The sequence below is a fragment of the Lepisosteus platostomus genome, chromosome 2 (genome assembly GCF_059453375.1).
Source record: "Lepisosteus platostomus isolate fLepPlt1 chromosome 2, fLepPlt1.hap1, whole genome shotgun sequence".
NCBI lineage: Eukaryota > Metazoa > Chordata > Actinopteri > Semionotiformes > Lepisosteidae > Lepisosteus > Lepisosteus platostomus.
Window position 1 is genome coordinate 14,547,630 of NC_142612.1, and position 14,283 is coordinate 14,561,912.

Here is a 14,283-nt window from a genome sequence, read left to right on the forward strand (position 1 = left end):
GTATGTATATCTTACATTCCTAATGATGAGCAAATGCTTTTTGTTATTTATGATGATGAGATTCACCTGCCTTCTTTTTTTGTATTAGTGGGGAGAACTGATATATTCACAAATTTGTATTTTTATGTCCATTAGTGAATATTTTTGGCACTTTTTCTATCTTGGAATTTGCAGGAACTCAGACTTTTGCAGTTTACTGTATCATCAGACAAACGTTTAAGGCAGCTCCAGTTCAATACTCCAGTTTTCAACTCAACATTGTCCTCTGCGGCAGCAGACACTAGCAGCTCGGGCCAAATTAATCATTCACACATGTCTGTCCTCTCTGAAACCTTTCATGCCAGTCGTAGGTAGTTTTCCTCACTCCTGCTAATTGTATTATATCTATTAGCAATCCCATATTTGTATTTGACATTTTTTGTTAAGTTCTTAATTTTCAATTCCTTTGGTGTATATTTTAATGATAACTGTTGAACCATGATTGAACAATATAGAATTAAATCATCATCATCAACAATAATAATAATGAAATTGATATAAAGAATCGGCTCTGTCTACATTTCCCCAGCAGATGGCAGTAGAAATCTAATACACTGCAATTCACTTGGATAGCATCCTTATGCTCTATTTGAAACTGTAATAAATAATATCGTAAATGCCTAAACTCTAAGTTTAACCAGTGTTTGAATGGTCTTTTTTTGCCATTCAAACAGCTACCCTCTGTAACAAAATTTACATAGAAGTGTGATTCTTTAATCGATGTCAATTAACAAAGAACGTCCAAGACAGTTAATGAAATGCAGTATTCTTGCATAATAAACTGGGTGAGTCAGGTAAAAGTGTAATAAATTATTCGTAAATAAGGATGTTGTTACCTCTGAATTGCACCCCATCTACACAGTTCATTTTAAGATGTTTTTTGGGTTTGTATTACCAAATGCATGGATTTATGCTCTTGGTTCTACCACTCCGTAGAAACGTAAACACAATGAACTCAAGATGCTATTATGTGTTCTACGTAATTTTAAAACAGATATGTTTTTTCCGTAGAATATTGGCAATTCCACAGTTAAAGATGGATTTACTTTAAAAATCAGTATAATTTTAATTTACTATACAACGCAGATGAGGTTTAACGACCTTATTTTAAACGGTTGCCGGAACAATTAAAATGTAAAAGCATACGTACTGTATATATATATATTGCAACGCACATAAACATGTTTAATGCTGCATCTAACGGATTAAGGAGCATGTGTTAAACGGCATGGTAGAAAGGGTGGCAATTGTTAGTCAAATAAAATGGGGGATGGGATATACAAAATAAACCTGCACAACAAATCTTTAACAGCAAACGCCTGTCCACCGCGGATCAGAATAGAAACTGAACATGAACTGTCACCTACAGTATGCTCACTCAAACGGACTGGGGGGATAACTACCTCTCGGCGTTTACCGTGGGATTCCAACACTCAACCTATCTTCGGTGGTCCCGCCTTCTTGAAGACGCCCACCTCCGATTTCTCTTCTATCATTGGATTAAGAGCAAAGGGGCGGCTCGCCAAAGGGTTCTTCTTCGTACTATGATTGGACAGACGTCTGCCAATAAACATACAGTCTCCTCGGTAACTAATAGTGCCGTGGTAGGTTGTCATCTGAAGGGGTTTGGTTACTGTTGCTGCTGCTGCAATGAAAACATCGGCAGTGGAGGAGAGTGGAGCCAGTCTTTTAATTGCCAAGATTTGCGTGAGTATGTTTAAGTTGTCATGTTGTGGATGCCCTGTGAATAGGCTGCAGACGTGCTGTCGGGTTGTTGTGCTCCTCGTACGCGAACATCTGTGTGTATCCTGTATATATATATATGTTTTTTTTATTTTCTGGTCGCTAATGTGCGGTGGTCAGGGGTGCCGTAGCAGCAGCGGCAGCTGACACTTCGCCGCACGGCTCTCGTTTCGGGAATGGTGGCGGCGGGGTGCTGCGGGGGTTTGGGAGCGAGTGGTGTGCGCAGGATGATGGGGGGAGACACGTCTCGTTAAGAACTGTAATTGTGCATTAAGACGACGCCGTTAGACCTGTAGCCGAACCCGCGTCAGCCCTTCGCGGATATTTCTCGCAAGCATTCAAGTCTTCCAGCGCACAGCAGATCGCCCGTCTGTATATCATAGACTCATTTTTGTTATTAGACGAGATAGGCCTGTTTATTGTACGGTTATTAACTACGCCATTTCTGACTGATTTTTGCGTATTAGCTGAAAAGATTGACGGTAGCTATGCCATTGATTCCGTTTTATTACTTTAGGTAATGAAGTGTTGTGTTCGTGCCACCCACCATCAGTCTACCTTATCACAGCTGCCTGATTGATACCAGGAGTATTTGACAATCGCAATGACTGGGGAAAAGAATTCAGTTTTTTTTTTTGGAGGCGCTCACAAACATTCCATCACATTTAATTGTTCAGAAAAGGGGGTTTGGTTTCATATAATTCAGGTCGCCTCTTAATAAGTGGTTGTGGTTGATGGTGTGGGGAGGGGGACGGGGGGGGCGGCGGGTGAGATTTGTCAGTAGCAACAGGGTTTTTACTGTATGACCGTAATAATGCAAACGTTAACTGAGCTTTAAAGAAACGTCAGTTAGTTCGGCCCGGTGGCCCATATGCCGGACAACGTTAATGCCGATGAAATAAATATTTTCAAGTGTCAGTATTGTGCCTGGCACTATTATTATGCTGGACTAAAGGGAGTCACGACTCAGTAGCGTTTGCAACAGTAGCAGTACTCCACCGGTGCACAATATCCAAGAGCGTCTGCCATTGGAGCAATATGGTCGTTAAAACGGTATAAAATTACTAGTTAAGCCATTTCTAAAATCTTTGTTTAGTTTTTTAGTGTACTATTGAAGACTTTTAAAGGATTCCCTTCCTTAAGTATAAGCACAGTCGGAAAATACTTATGATATGAGTGGGTTTAGCAGCACTGAATGCTGTGATTTCATGTCGTATATAAACGTTATAATTTGCCATTTTAACGTCGTCGTTATTCGGTGCTTCGTAGTTGCTCACTGTATAGTTTTCACTGTATACTTAATTTTTTTATACCTGCGTGATAAACCTTTCATATGATGGCTGCTGTGAGCATCATCTAGTGACCTGCGAGAGAATTCAATTAGAGTTCCTTACCAAAAACCTCTTATGCTAGCAGCTAGCGTGAATCCTATATTTCTCTCTTTTAAAAGTGATCGGTTGATAGAATGTACTGATCCATACTGAAGGTTAAGGTTTCTATACTTAACAGGAATACATCAAACCTTCAAAGTTATGTCCAGACTCTTTTCCCATATTAAATATTTATTGTTAATTTGTCGCTTTATTTGATAAAAATATTGCTTTTACTATACCAGACGATGAAAGGATTACATTAAACAGGCCTGCTTTGTTGTATTTCCACAGAAGCAATGTCAGACATTCACTGTCTCTTTCCTGTGGAGCTGGCAGGGTGATCTTGAGGAGAGTTTCCTATAGACGCCTGCATTGCCTCTGACTCGTGCTAGTGCAATGGCTTAAATATTTTAAGGTTCACATACGTCTTGTACTTTGGGAGCTCATCTGTCATGTTTGTTTCAGACTGTGTGCAGTATTAACATATACATTAGGAAAAAGGCACCGCATGCCAAAACTGTTGATTAATAGACCATATCTAGCTTGGAATAGGTACTGTAACGTGTGGCTTTACAAAAACAAACTAACATATGGGCAGATATGAGTAACCTAAACCAATATTTTTCAATACAGGGGGATGTGTATCATTGTAGAGCCAAAAAAAGAGATTACAAGTGTTTATGCAGGATGAAAGGCAGATGACATGCAGACCTGTGGCAGGTGTCTCTTAGGTCCCTAGTTAAGTGGAGTGAAGTTCCTAATTAAATTTGAGTTGCTGTGGATGTTATTCATCTTAATAGCCTTGCATCATGAAGTGAACTGCAACAATCTCCTGACCTCGAAGTGGTATTACTTTATTATGCTTATTGGTTATTTTTGTTATATGCTGTTGTAAAATGTTCTTTAGCCATTCTGAACTTTCAAAACCAATTGGACCTTTTAAAATATGTCTTTATGTAGGGCTTGGAAATCTCTGTGAAGTTCTGTAGTTATACAGAGGTTAAAAAATGCAAGGAAAATATGAATCCTCTGTTCATCATGTATTGGATTTTTTCCTGGAACTTTCCTTGTTGGAAAATTAATTTTCTCTTATTTGCCATGCTGTGATTGTAAATAATCAAATTTAGTCTTAAATCCAGTCTGGCTGAGGCTCCAAAGACATTTTTTGAAAATGCTATGCTTTGAAACCAGATTTACGTAGATGTGATTTCTTTGTTTGAGGTCCTATTTTTAAAAGCTCTGTTTAACTGTAGTGTATTAGTGTATAACTTTTATGTTTGTTCTGCTATTACTGTCACTTTTGATTACATATGGTTGGGAGATAAACTGATATTTATTTTGTTATGAATATCTTGGAAGAAATACCTTGACAGGGTTTTGACAGATTCCTATAGATCTCTTAAAACTGAGTTTATTTTACATTTGTTGTCCTGTGTAGTCTTCAGACTCTCTCAGATTACTACAGATATCCTTCACCGTGGAAATTCCCGTTCTTGCATTAGACGGTTTACTGGCTCAGTACTTCATTTTTGTGCCCGTCTCCCTCCCTGTCCCCTTTAACCTGTCGCCTTTACGCAATATCTAATCATCATACCGATGGACAAACAACAGTTACTTCAGTACAAAAAGATGAATTTTTAATCTGTTTTTTTTTGCGCATGTAGGCGTTTTTCAGAGTATACTGTCTGTGAAGGAGATGAATTTGGGGATGATAGTTTTGAGGCATTTCTTTTATTGCAGATCTACTTGGGGGATTTGAATGGAAAAAAAACCCCAGCAGCTAGGTTTTCTTAAGGTGGCTGCTGATATTTAACATGTGAAGAAAGATGCTTAACCTCACACATCAAATCCATCTCAGACAATGTTTTGTTAAATTGTTTGTTTTACACAAAGGTTGCCGTCATTGTTGAACTGTTAGACTTGTGTATTTTTACACTTCATTTTGCCAGTGTATTTCTGCTTTTTCACATCTACAGCCCTTTTTCTCCATCGCCTTCACTGTAATACAGGGATATTTATTTCACCACACATTCTGACTTAATCCTGTGCTGTCGTCCTGGTTTGATTACATTAAACGCTGGGTGCAAACAAAATGTTCCATTTGAATTGGGTCAGAGCAGTTGTCTTTCTATTTATGTAAAAAATGCTTTCATTTGGGTTCTTGATAATGCTGAGGTTTAAGCCAATACTTGCGTTAAAGATCTTGGTATAATTTATTATTTGACATTTTAATCTGTTCTCTAAAGTGTCAGTAAGGTATTTTGTATGTAGTTATGCAACAGTAACCAGACCCTGCTTTTCTTAATTTTCTTTAAAATTGATTATTGTAATATTCTTTTAAAATGTATTGGCAAGACCACCCTTTGGAATTATGTGCCTTTTTCCATGTCCAAGTCTGAGAGACACAGTCACATGGCCCCTCTCCTTTCTGGGCTATTAGATTTCACTAGATTTTAGTAATTGCATGAAAAGTATTAAATGACACTGCTGCCTCGTACGTAAACATCTTACACTTGATTCATAACATTGGCTGGTGTACCACTGCTGACTAGGTGATTGTGCCCTCAATGACAAGTGTGTGCACCATTGCATATTGGTCCTTTTTGATCTTGAGCACCAAGTCTAAAAGAGAAAGGTGTCCCCATATTGGATTTGGAAGTCTGAGTCAGTGACTTTAAGATTGTAACTACATTATAAGTTAAACTTTTTATTTTTTTGTCAGGAGAAACTGTTTGTGATTGAGCACCTTTCTTACAACAAACAATTTTTCCAATTCTGTGCATTACAGAACCTAGGGATGCCTGCCAACAAAAAGCTTTTTAAATTATAGCCTGCTGATGTCAAATACAATATGACTGTGCTTTCCCCTCTTGAACCTCTTTCTTGTAAGCGATATCAAGATTTGCATTAATGATCTTACCAAGTAGATGAAATATGTGGAAAATACTTTTTTTTAAATGTGTTATGTGATGGATTAAAACTTCTTGTTGCTTTAATTGTAGTGGTTACAAATGTGTAGAACTTAATTAAGAGCTAATTAAACGTTAGTATATTTGTGGGCTAAAAAATACCCAGATACTTTGTTTTTCAACTGGTATAAAGATGCATAAGGTAGGCATGGTCATCAGTCCAATACTCCTTATTTTAGTACTGTGGAAGATGCAAGCAGATTGATTAGGGTTTGCACACCTGGTCTGTAGATGATAACTGGAGCCTCTTCATATAGATTATATTTAATGGAAAGTGTTTTTCATTTTTTATTTCATTTTGTGTTCTCTAGTGGGTCTTAAATTTAGTATTCTACTAGCAGAAAAAAAATGTCCTGAAAACATATCTGTGAGAAAAAGAAAACAAGACAGAAAATACAATTTGGAATACAAATATGCAAGGCACACATGAACCTGCTGCTGTGGTCTCCACAAAGAGCTATTTTGACCTCTGCCTTCACGGAGAGATGCAGGGCTTGTCATATCCTCAAAGGAAGCTTGAGTTCCAAGTGTGTGAACAGCACCTCTTTGGAGAATCCACATATCCACATAGATGGCTGGATTTGGTTTGGCTAGGATTGCTACAGGGTACAGTTTCCTCTAAATTAGCTGTAAACAGTAGGTGTTTGGTGAAGAAATTTGGATTGTCAACCTACCGTGTTCTCTGACCATTTTTGTGTAAATAAAGGAGGAGATGTGATGAAATCTTTGATTGGCTGGTCTGTTTCGTATCCTTTTCATACCAGTTTAATTTGTTTCATTGTTGAAGCTGACACAGAAGTGAAACATTAATTCTCTCTCATTGATCATGTCTAGTTTCAGTGAGTGCTATCTGTAGTCTCAGGTTCGGATTTGCATTACCATTTTTAATCAATTAGATAAGAATTTATAAAGCTAGTGTGTATGACATACTGTATACTGTATTAGCTTTCACCACTAATGTGAATGTCAAAATCTAGTTATGAGCCTTAATGCTTATTGATCGGTCATTGGTTAAATGATGTTTTGGTTTCTTGTTTCCCAGAAAAAAAGTGACTCTCTACATGGTGATAAAAATGTTGAAACACAATTTGCTCTTGTTTTATCTTCTCCTTTTTCCCTGTCCTTGTGCAGGTGATAGTATTTCACAGCACTGTCACTTGGTCACCATGGCCTTAGAAAACAGGGAAAATTCACCCAATTACTTCTTCCATGACGGGAAAACATGCTTTCAATAATTTGGGAAATATACAGCTTTTCTATGAACCCATTATGTGATATTTTTTTCCGGATACATTTCAGTGACTCATTTCATTTCAATCTCTCAGGGTGCGATAAATCATAAATTAGATCAATTATGAGCCAAGATGGAATACATTTTTGGATGAGTCAGTATAAAATAGTCACCATGGTATCTGAAACCTCTCAATTTTGCAGTAAATCTTTAATAGCAAGTAAGGTTTATCCTACAAGTGGGGTCCTAAATTTGACATACACCATGCACTTAATTAATCTTAGGTCAGTTATTATATAATATAGGTTTAGTCATTTCCTACTCTCAATACAATTGAAAATAATAATTTCTTTTATTTTTATTGATATGCTACAATTATTGTTGTTAAATTCAACAGTGTTTCTGTGCAGTGATAGCTCTGGAACCATAAGACCAGGATCCCCTGTACATCTGCTACTTGTGGCTTTTCCTTTCAACTCTTTGGCCCTGAAACTGTTTTTCCACATAGTGATGGCTGGTGTGTGAAATGCCAATGGTCCATGAACTGTTCTTGTTCAGAGAAATTGAATATTTTCCAGTTCCATGTGATCAATACACCTGTACTGTGGGACATCTTGTGTCTTTTCTCAATGCTTATTCTGGGTGTTATTTTATCAAGATTATTGAGTTGTTCGTTTTGCTTGACAAGCCTGAGCAGCCAGCATTGAAGTGGACCAGTAATCTATCAGTTCGGGTCACAGAGATGTCAGTTTTTGCACTATAATGAACTGTCAAACCATAGATATTTCAGGCGTGGAACGCATCAGTGCAGCTGGTGCTTGGAGTCGGGGTCATTTCAGAGTCTAAGGGGAAGAATGAAATTAAAGTCCTGTGGGAAAGGGAGCAGTATTAGATTTTGGTAGGCAGTGGCCGTCTGAAGGTTTGGGATGTCATAGAGCCATGATAAATATTAGTTAGGCGAAACAAACCAGGACTCAAACATTTGGCAAAATGTGCTGCTGCTATGAGTCTCAGGAGAGACTCCTTCTGCTTAAGTCGGAATACTCATCTGTTTGGGCAATCTCTAGGCCAAACATTGGCCTTTGAAATTGCACCGTGGGTCTGAATGGGACATTACAAGGAAGAAAGAACTGGCCTGGAGGCAGAAGTAGCCAAAAGTGGAAAAGTCTTTAATGATTTACAGATATACAGGCTAAATCCTTACAATTACATGTGGGGGCAAGCAATTGTGTTTTTATTATACAGCATATTGCAGATTTATGTCATTTTAATGTTCCATATGAGAGTGAGTGGGTACATACAGCAGGATGAATAACATATAAAAATGACTGGGCTGAGTGCTTAAGGAAAATAAGATTAGTTTTATTCATTGTTTTATAAAGTATGCATAAAAGATTACATGGGGAGAGTTTGTTGGATGTCTGCCTGTGATGAACAATTAAAAATCCATCACTCAATTTTCTAACCACTTTATCCAACAGTGGATGCTGGAGCCTATCCCAGCAAGCAACGGGTGCAAAAAGGGATACATCCTGGGCAGGGTGTCAATGCATCGCAGGACACACAGACACGGACACACGCATACTCATACCAGGATCAATTTTCCCAGGAGCCAGTTTTTGGATTGTGGGGGGGAAACCCACAGGAACATACTGTAGGGACAACATGTAAACTCCATGCAGATAGCACCCCAGGTCCAGAATTTTGAATTCAGGGCCTCAGCACCATGAGGCAGCAATGATAACCACTGCATCAGTGTGCTGTCCTTAACAGAAAGTCATATTTTCATATGTGGCATCTTAAGTTTTGGTTTCCCTTGTTCCAGTGCGGAGAGCAAGTCCAATTCCTCTTGATAGATTTGATCCGGGTAACTCGCCTGTATGATACAAACTTTCATTGGACCAAACCAAATGACCTTATATCATAATACCTCAGCCTTGCTGTATTGTCTAAGTTTGCTTAGATGACCAGTCCTGCTTGGAAAGTCTGTCTCTAGTTCTGTAAATTTTAAAAGTATACCTTGGCCAGATTGCGAGTGTCTGGTACACTTTTGAGAGGGCAGTAAGTTAGACAAGTTCTCTGAGATTGCAGAAGGAAAAAAGGTTATACTGAAATGCATGCTAGCTGCTGTATCATTCTGACAATAGCATTCTCCACAGAGAAAAGGATCCCGTCTTTCAGACACTGCATGAAATGATTAAGTGCTGGTAAGAGAACGGTCTAAATGACAAAGCCCTGAAGTGCACAGCATGCAGAAGAGGCAGCCGTGGAGAGGAAAAGGGTATCGTTCTTTTTTGGGGTTTAAGCCCACCTGCTGAGTTTTGCTTCTTTAACGTTTTTCATATTGCTGTATCTGAGGTTCTACAGCATATGTTTGTTTTGACCTCTTTTTAATTTGATAAAATGCAAGGATTTGTACAGGTCATGAAAATAATACCTTTGGCCAAATATTACCCAGAATAAATAGATTGTCCTACTCCAGGTGCTCCAAAAATCATTATCACTTTCCAACATATGTCCAAGCCCTGGTATCTTCTCTATTGCTGATGCCAGACAAAATGGAAGTACTGTAAAGAGAGAGTTATGCCTCTCTAGTCATTCTAGTGATGTGTTTTCTCGTCCAGTTGAAGTGTCAGCAGTTAAGGTGTTCAAGGTCTGCACACACGAATCCCTCATGATGGTGATTTCAGAAAGATCCTATCTTACTTGCTGCTGGTTAAGTGTCAGTAACCAGTGTTGCTACATTTAATAATATACTGTGTACAGTATGACCCTATTGTCCTCTTGTTTTGGTAGTTCTTCACTTAAATAATATTTTCTTTCCTTTAAGACCTAAGAACTTAAGAGATAAAAATATTTTGTTTTGGCCATATTAGTTTCTCACTTGCTCAAAACAACATCTCACCAAGCAATTTCAAGTTTTTCTTAGCTTGATTGGGTTTCTTGTTCCACAAACCCCTTAATTCTTTTGTGAAAAGGTCTTGCAGATCTCTGGTTTGAATTGTCACTCAGTGGGCCTAGTTGCTTGGATTTAGTGAAATCCTGAAGGACTTGAAAACCTTACTCTGGAGTTCCTGGAGCAGAGTACTAGGCACATTTAAAAATGAGATGTTTGTATTGTAGGTCCAATAGGTTTAGAATATTGGTGTGCACCATCAGTATGAACGTATTATAATATGAACAGTCTTTTCTGCACAGCATGATTCACATCTTTGCCTAGTCCATTAGATAGATGCATCTCACTTTTTCTCACTCAGCTTCACTTTTTGAAGATAATTAAGGCATCATCATGTTATTTTTTTATCGGAAATGTGAAGACCACTTAATTCTGTCTTCCTTGCTCCATCTGTATTTACCGAGTTATGTTTTTGGCACATCTATTGCATGATTTAACACGCCTAACTAATGAGCTCAGTCATTTGGTGTGAAGGTGGATATTTTTCTATCGGGTCTGTTGAATTACCTGTTGTAATATTGTCAAATGCAATGTCTCTGATGGCTCCCTTGAGCTGTAAAGAGTGTCAAATAGACATGGTAAAACATGACAGTTCAATAGGAGTTTACCGAATCTAGCTGTTCTGAACAATTTTCTTTTAAGACCTTCTCTGAAGTGACTTATTTCCATTGGATACAGTTAAAACTCTTAAATCTCAAAACTAGGCTCTGCTACATAAGTAGTCTCTAGAGTGCTTTCAGTTAAAGAATTGCCAGCCTTTTATCTGTCCTCGGGTGCATTTAGCTTTTTTTTGTTGTTGTTGTTGTTGTCTTCAAATAAGTATTTTAAACACAAAAGCAAAACCTACATGTTCATTTGCATTTACTTTCAAGTTCTTGTTTTCAATATTTATAGTTAAAACTGAATTGTTTTAGGTACAATGATATTAAGGTTTAAAAATCGAGACGCATCAAGTGAGATGTAATTGGCCAGTCTAAAGCTGAGAATTCCTTTTAAATTGAAAACACTTTGCTGACCGCACAGAGCAGAGCCCAAGTTAATAATTTAATAGCATCACAACTTTCAACTGTAAAGTGTTAATTCAGAGCAGGTTTTGAAGGATAATGGTTTGTAACAGCTGTAGTCTGGTAACCTCTACATTTTAATTAAAACTTTTCTTCCGTGTTAATTAATCCATATTTATCAGTATTTTGCTCTTTTCTCAAATCACGATTTTCAGGAATCCAGTTTTGTGGATACTGTCATTTAGAGTCTTGTTCCCCAGCAGCACTGTCCCATTCTGTACAGTACTTTTGCTCTTGGTTGAGCATTCTCTGGTTTGTCTCTCATGCTGAAGACTTTATTCCGGGGGGATCTTGTAACTGCTTTGTCCTTGCCAGGGGCAGGTTTTGAATTGACCAGTCTAAACCATGTTCACTCACTTTGTGAAATCCATAACGATTTAAATTCAAGTGACATTGAAAAGATGGAGGTTATTCTCCTCTTAAAATGTGTCTGGATATAAATGATTGACAACACTAAATTATACAGTATGTTAGATTTTGGAAACAGGCAGCGATTCATTTCATTTTTTTTTTTAGCTCAAGAAAATCCAGGTAACATGGGAAAACACTCTGTGGAAGTGCATTTAAAACAGACAACATGAGGCACTAGCTTATTCAAAGGGTGGTGGTACTGTGGAGTAAATTACCCAGGATTGTTATCGAAGAAGACATTCCTAACTTATTTCAAGAAAAAGCGGGGTGAGATTCCTGGATCAATTAATTCCTAACCAACAAATGAGCCAGGTGGCCCATCCACTTGTTTGTAACCAGGGGGAAGAGGATGCTTTGATACCATAAGGTCAGCAGAGACAACTGAGACATTATTGGGGGCCTTTTAAGTGTGTGTGAGCTGTCAGCAGTGCTCAGGATTGTTCCCGACAGTCCCAGTTCTCCTGCCTGGTGCGATTGAGATCATAGGCAGCGTAGCCTGTGAGACAGAGCAGACTTGACAGGACACAAGAGCCAGCAAAGAGGCTATAGGCTGAGGAGACACAGGCCAAAGAGCCTGAAGGAGGCGTGGTGGTGATGGAGAGAGGCAGGAAGGACAGGGAGGGGGATGAGCTTGTGAGCTCAGAAAGAAGAAGGAGAAAGCTAATGTCTTGTCTTGCATCAAGGGCAGTCAATCTTGGTGCTGGGATTTTAGGTGATTGAAAGTCTTTGCCCTGGCTAATCTTTAATGTAGCGAGCAGCAGCACTTGGGTTAATTAAGCAATTAAGAATCAGTTCAGTATTTAGGTAATTGCAAGGTTCAGAGTCCTGCAATGGTGTGGATTCTGGGTTGACTACCCCTGTCTTACACCTTTACAGCCACCCTGAGCCATGCTTGCAAGAGAAAAGTGTTGTTCTGTGAGGGGGGCTAAGTGTAGTGAGCAGCAGCAGCACCTGGGTTAATTGAGCAGTTAAGTGATTCCGTGAGGAGTGCTCAGTGCTGTATACATTATGTAACATAAGGACCAGTGCTGGGGGAAAAAAACACATTTCTTGATGTAGAGCGTTTCATAGTTTCCTGCTTGTGTATGCTATAATTATGAAGATAATTTATTTTAAAGCTTAAGTTTAGATGGAATTTCGTTATAAAAAGTGGTATTTGACCACATGGCAGGAAAACGCATAGATCTCTAATGCACTTAAATAGGTTTGGTGTTATTTAATTTAAATCTCTTTCATTTGGTTTGAAATAATGGAACAAAGTTCCAAAATATTCAGTGGTTTTTCTATCTCCAATTTATCTATCAGGGTTCAGGCTGAGATCACTGTTAACATTACATTTTAGACTAGAGACGCATTTAATGCTGGTTTGAATCCCATCTTCAAAACAGCCCTTAACAGTATAATGTGTCAGTACAATGATTAACATCAGGTCCTTTGTTTATTTTCATAATGTTTTCCAATGCCAGTTTTGGAAATGAATTAAGGATCTTTGCCTATTGTGATTCTTCCTGCATCGGCAGCCTGAGAATTTTGGAAGGTTCTCATTCTTGGTTTCTCAAAACAAGATAAAAATGATGTTTTCTGCCACCGATCTGTCTGGCGTTCTTGCAAGCCGAGCTAATGAACAAATCTGATGATAGTAATTTTTCTGAAACTGCCATTGCATTTGGCTGACATCATTAGAGCAAACTTGTAATCACCTGGTGGGAGTGCAGCTTTTGGCTACGCATCATCTCTTAAATGCTCGAAAGCTGGAGCCACACCTCAAGCTGTCCAAACATTTTCTCTTAAATTTTGGTGCTCTGACAAATTCAGATAAAAGAGGTTGTTTTGCAAGACTTGCTCCTCTATTTGGCAAAACAGACATGCAGTGACTTCAAGACAAGCAGCTGCTTTGTTTCTGCACAGCTTTTTCCTCGGGTTATGGACAGCGGTACAGCAGAAACAGTTGCCGTGACCATCCTCTGCCCTTGGTGTCACTGTCTATTTGAAGGCAAGGCCGTACGCCCTGCCATTTTATCACCAGAATTGGGATTGTCCAAACTAATGGTACCATATTAAAGTTGTTCATGTAGGTAGCTGCGTCGTCATGCGCAGGCTGCAAAGCAACAAGTAAAGGTTTATTTAGAGAAGAAACTAAACGCATATTGTTTCGGCTGTGGAGCCTTCTTTGGGGAAAAGTGTCGCTCTCGGAGACGTTGTGCTCCTTTCACGTGCATTTAAATACAAGTGCTTGGCTGCTCTTGGCTCTGTACAGAAACCCCAGCAATATACTGTATAGACCTCTTGTTTTTGCAAGTCTGGCTTTGGTTAAGGTTCATGTTGTCAAAGAAGAGTTAAAGAATCATCATTATTTTTTTTATTTTTAACTTTTCTAATTGTTTATTTTCATAGCTACAGGTTACGGTTTGAGTTCTACACAATCTCAGACGGGTGGCGGTTGCCTCTGTAGGTGAAGGTGGTTGTTTTGTGTTTGCTCGCCGTTTCTCAGATCTCT

At 38.6% G+C, this 14,283-nt stretch overlaps 1 protein-coding gene across 7 annotated transcripts in view; it reads left to right on the top strand.

The window, feature by feature from the left end:
* Positions 1-1,618: 1,618 nt before the first annotated feature.
* LOC148675986 (cyclin-dependent kinase-like 5) overlaps positions 1,619-14,283 on the top strand; it is a 98,261-nt gene continuing 85,596 nt past the window's right edge. For 4 of the 7 annotated variants that reach the window (XM_088599562.1, XM_088599607.1, XM_088599596.1 and 1 more), the window contains exon 1: positions 1,619-1,746. The gene's annotated coding sequence lies outside the window, so the exon portion shown is untranslated. Of the gene's footprint in view, positions 1,839-2,816; positions 2,836-14,283 lie in introns of those variants that run through there. The other 3 variants (XM_088599580.1, XM_088599571.1, XM_088599588.1) reach the window with 3 other exon arrangements.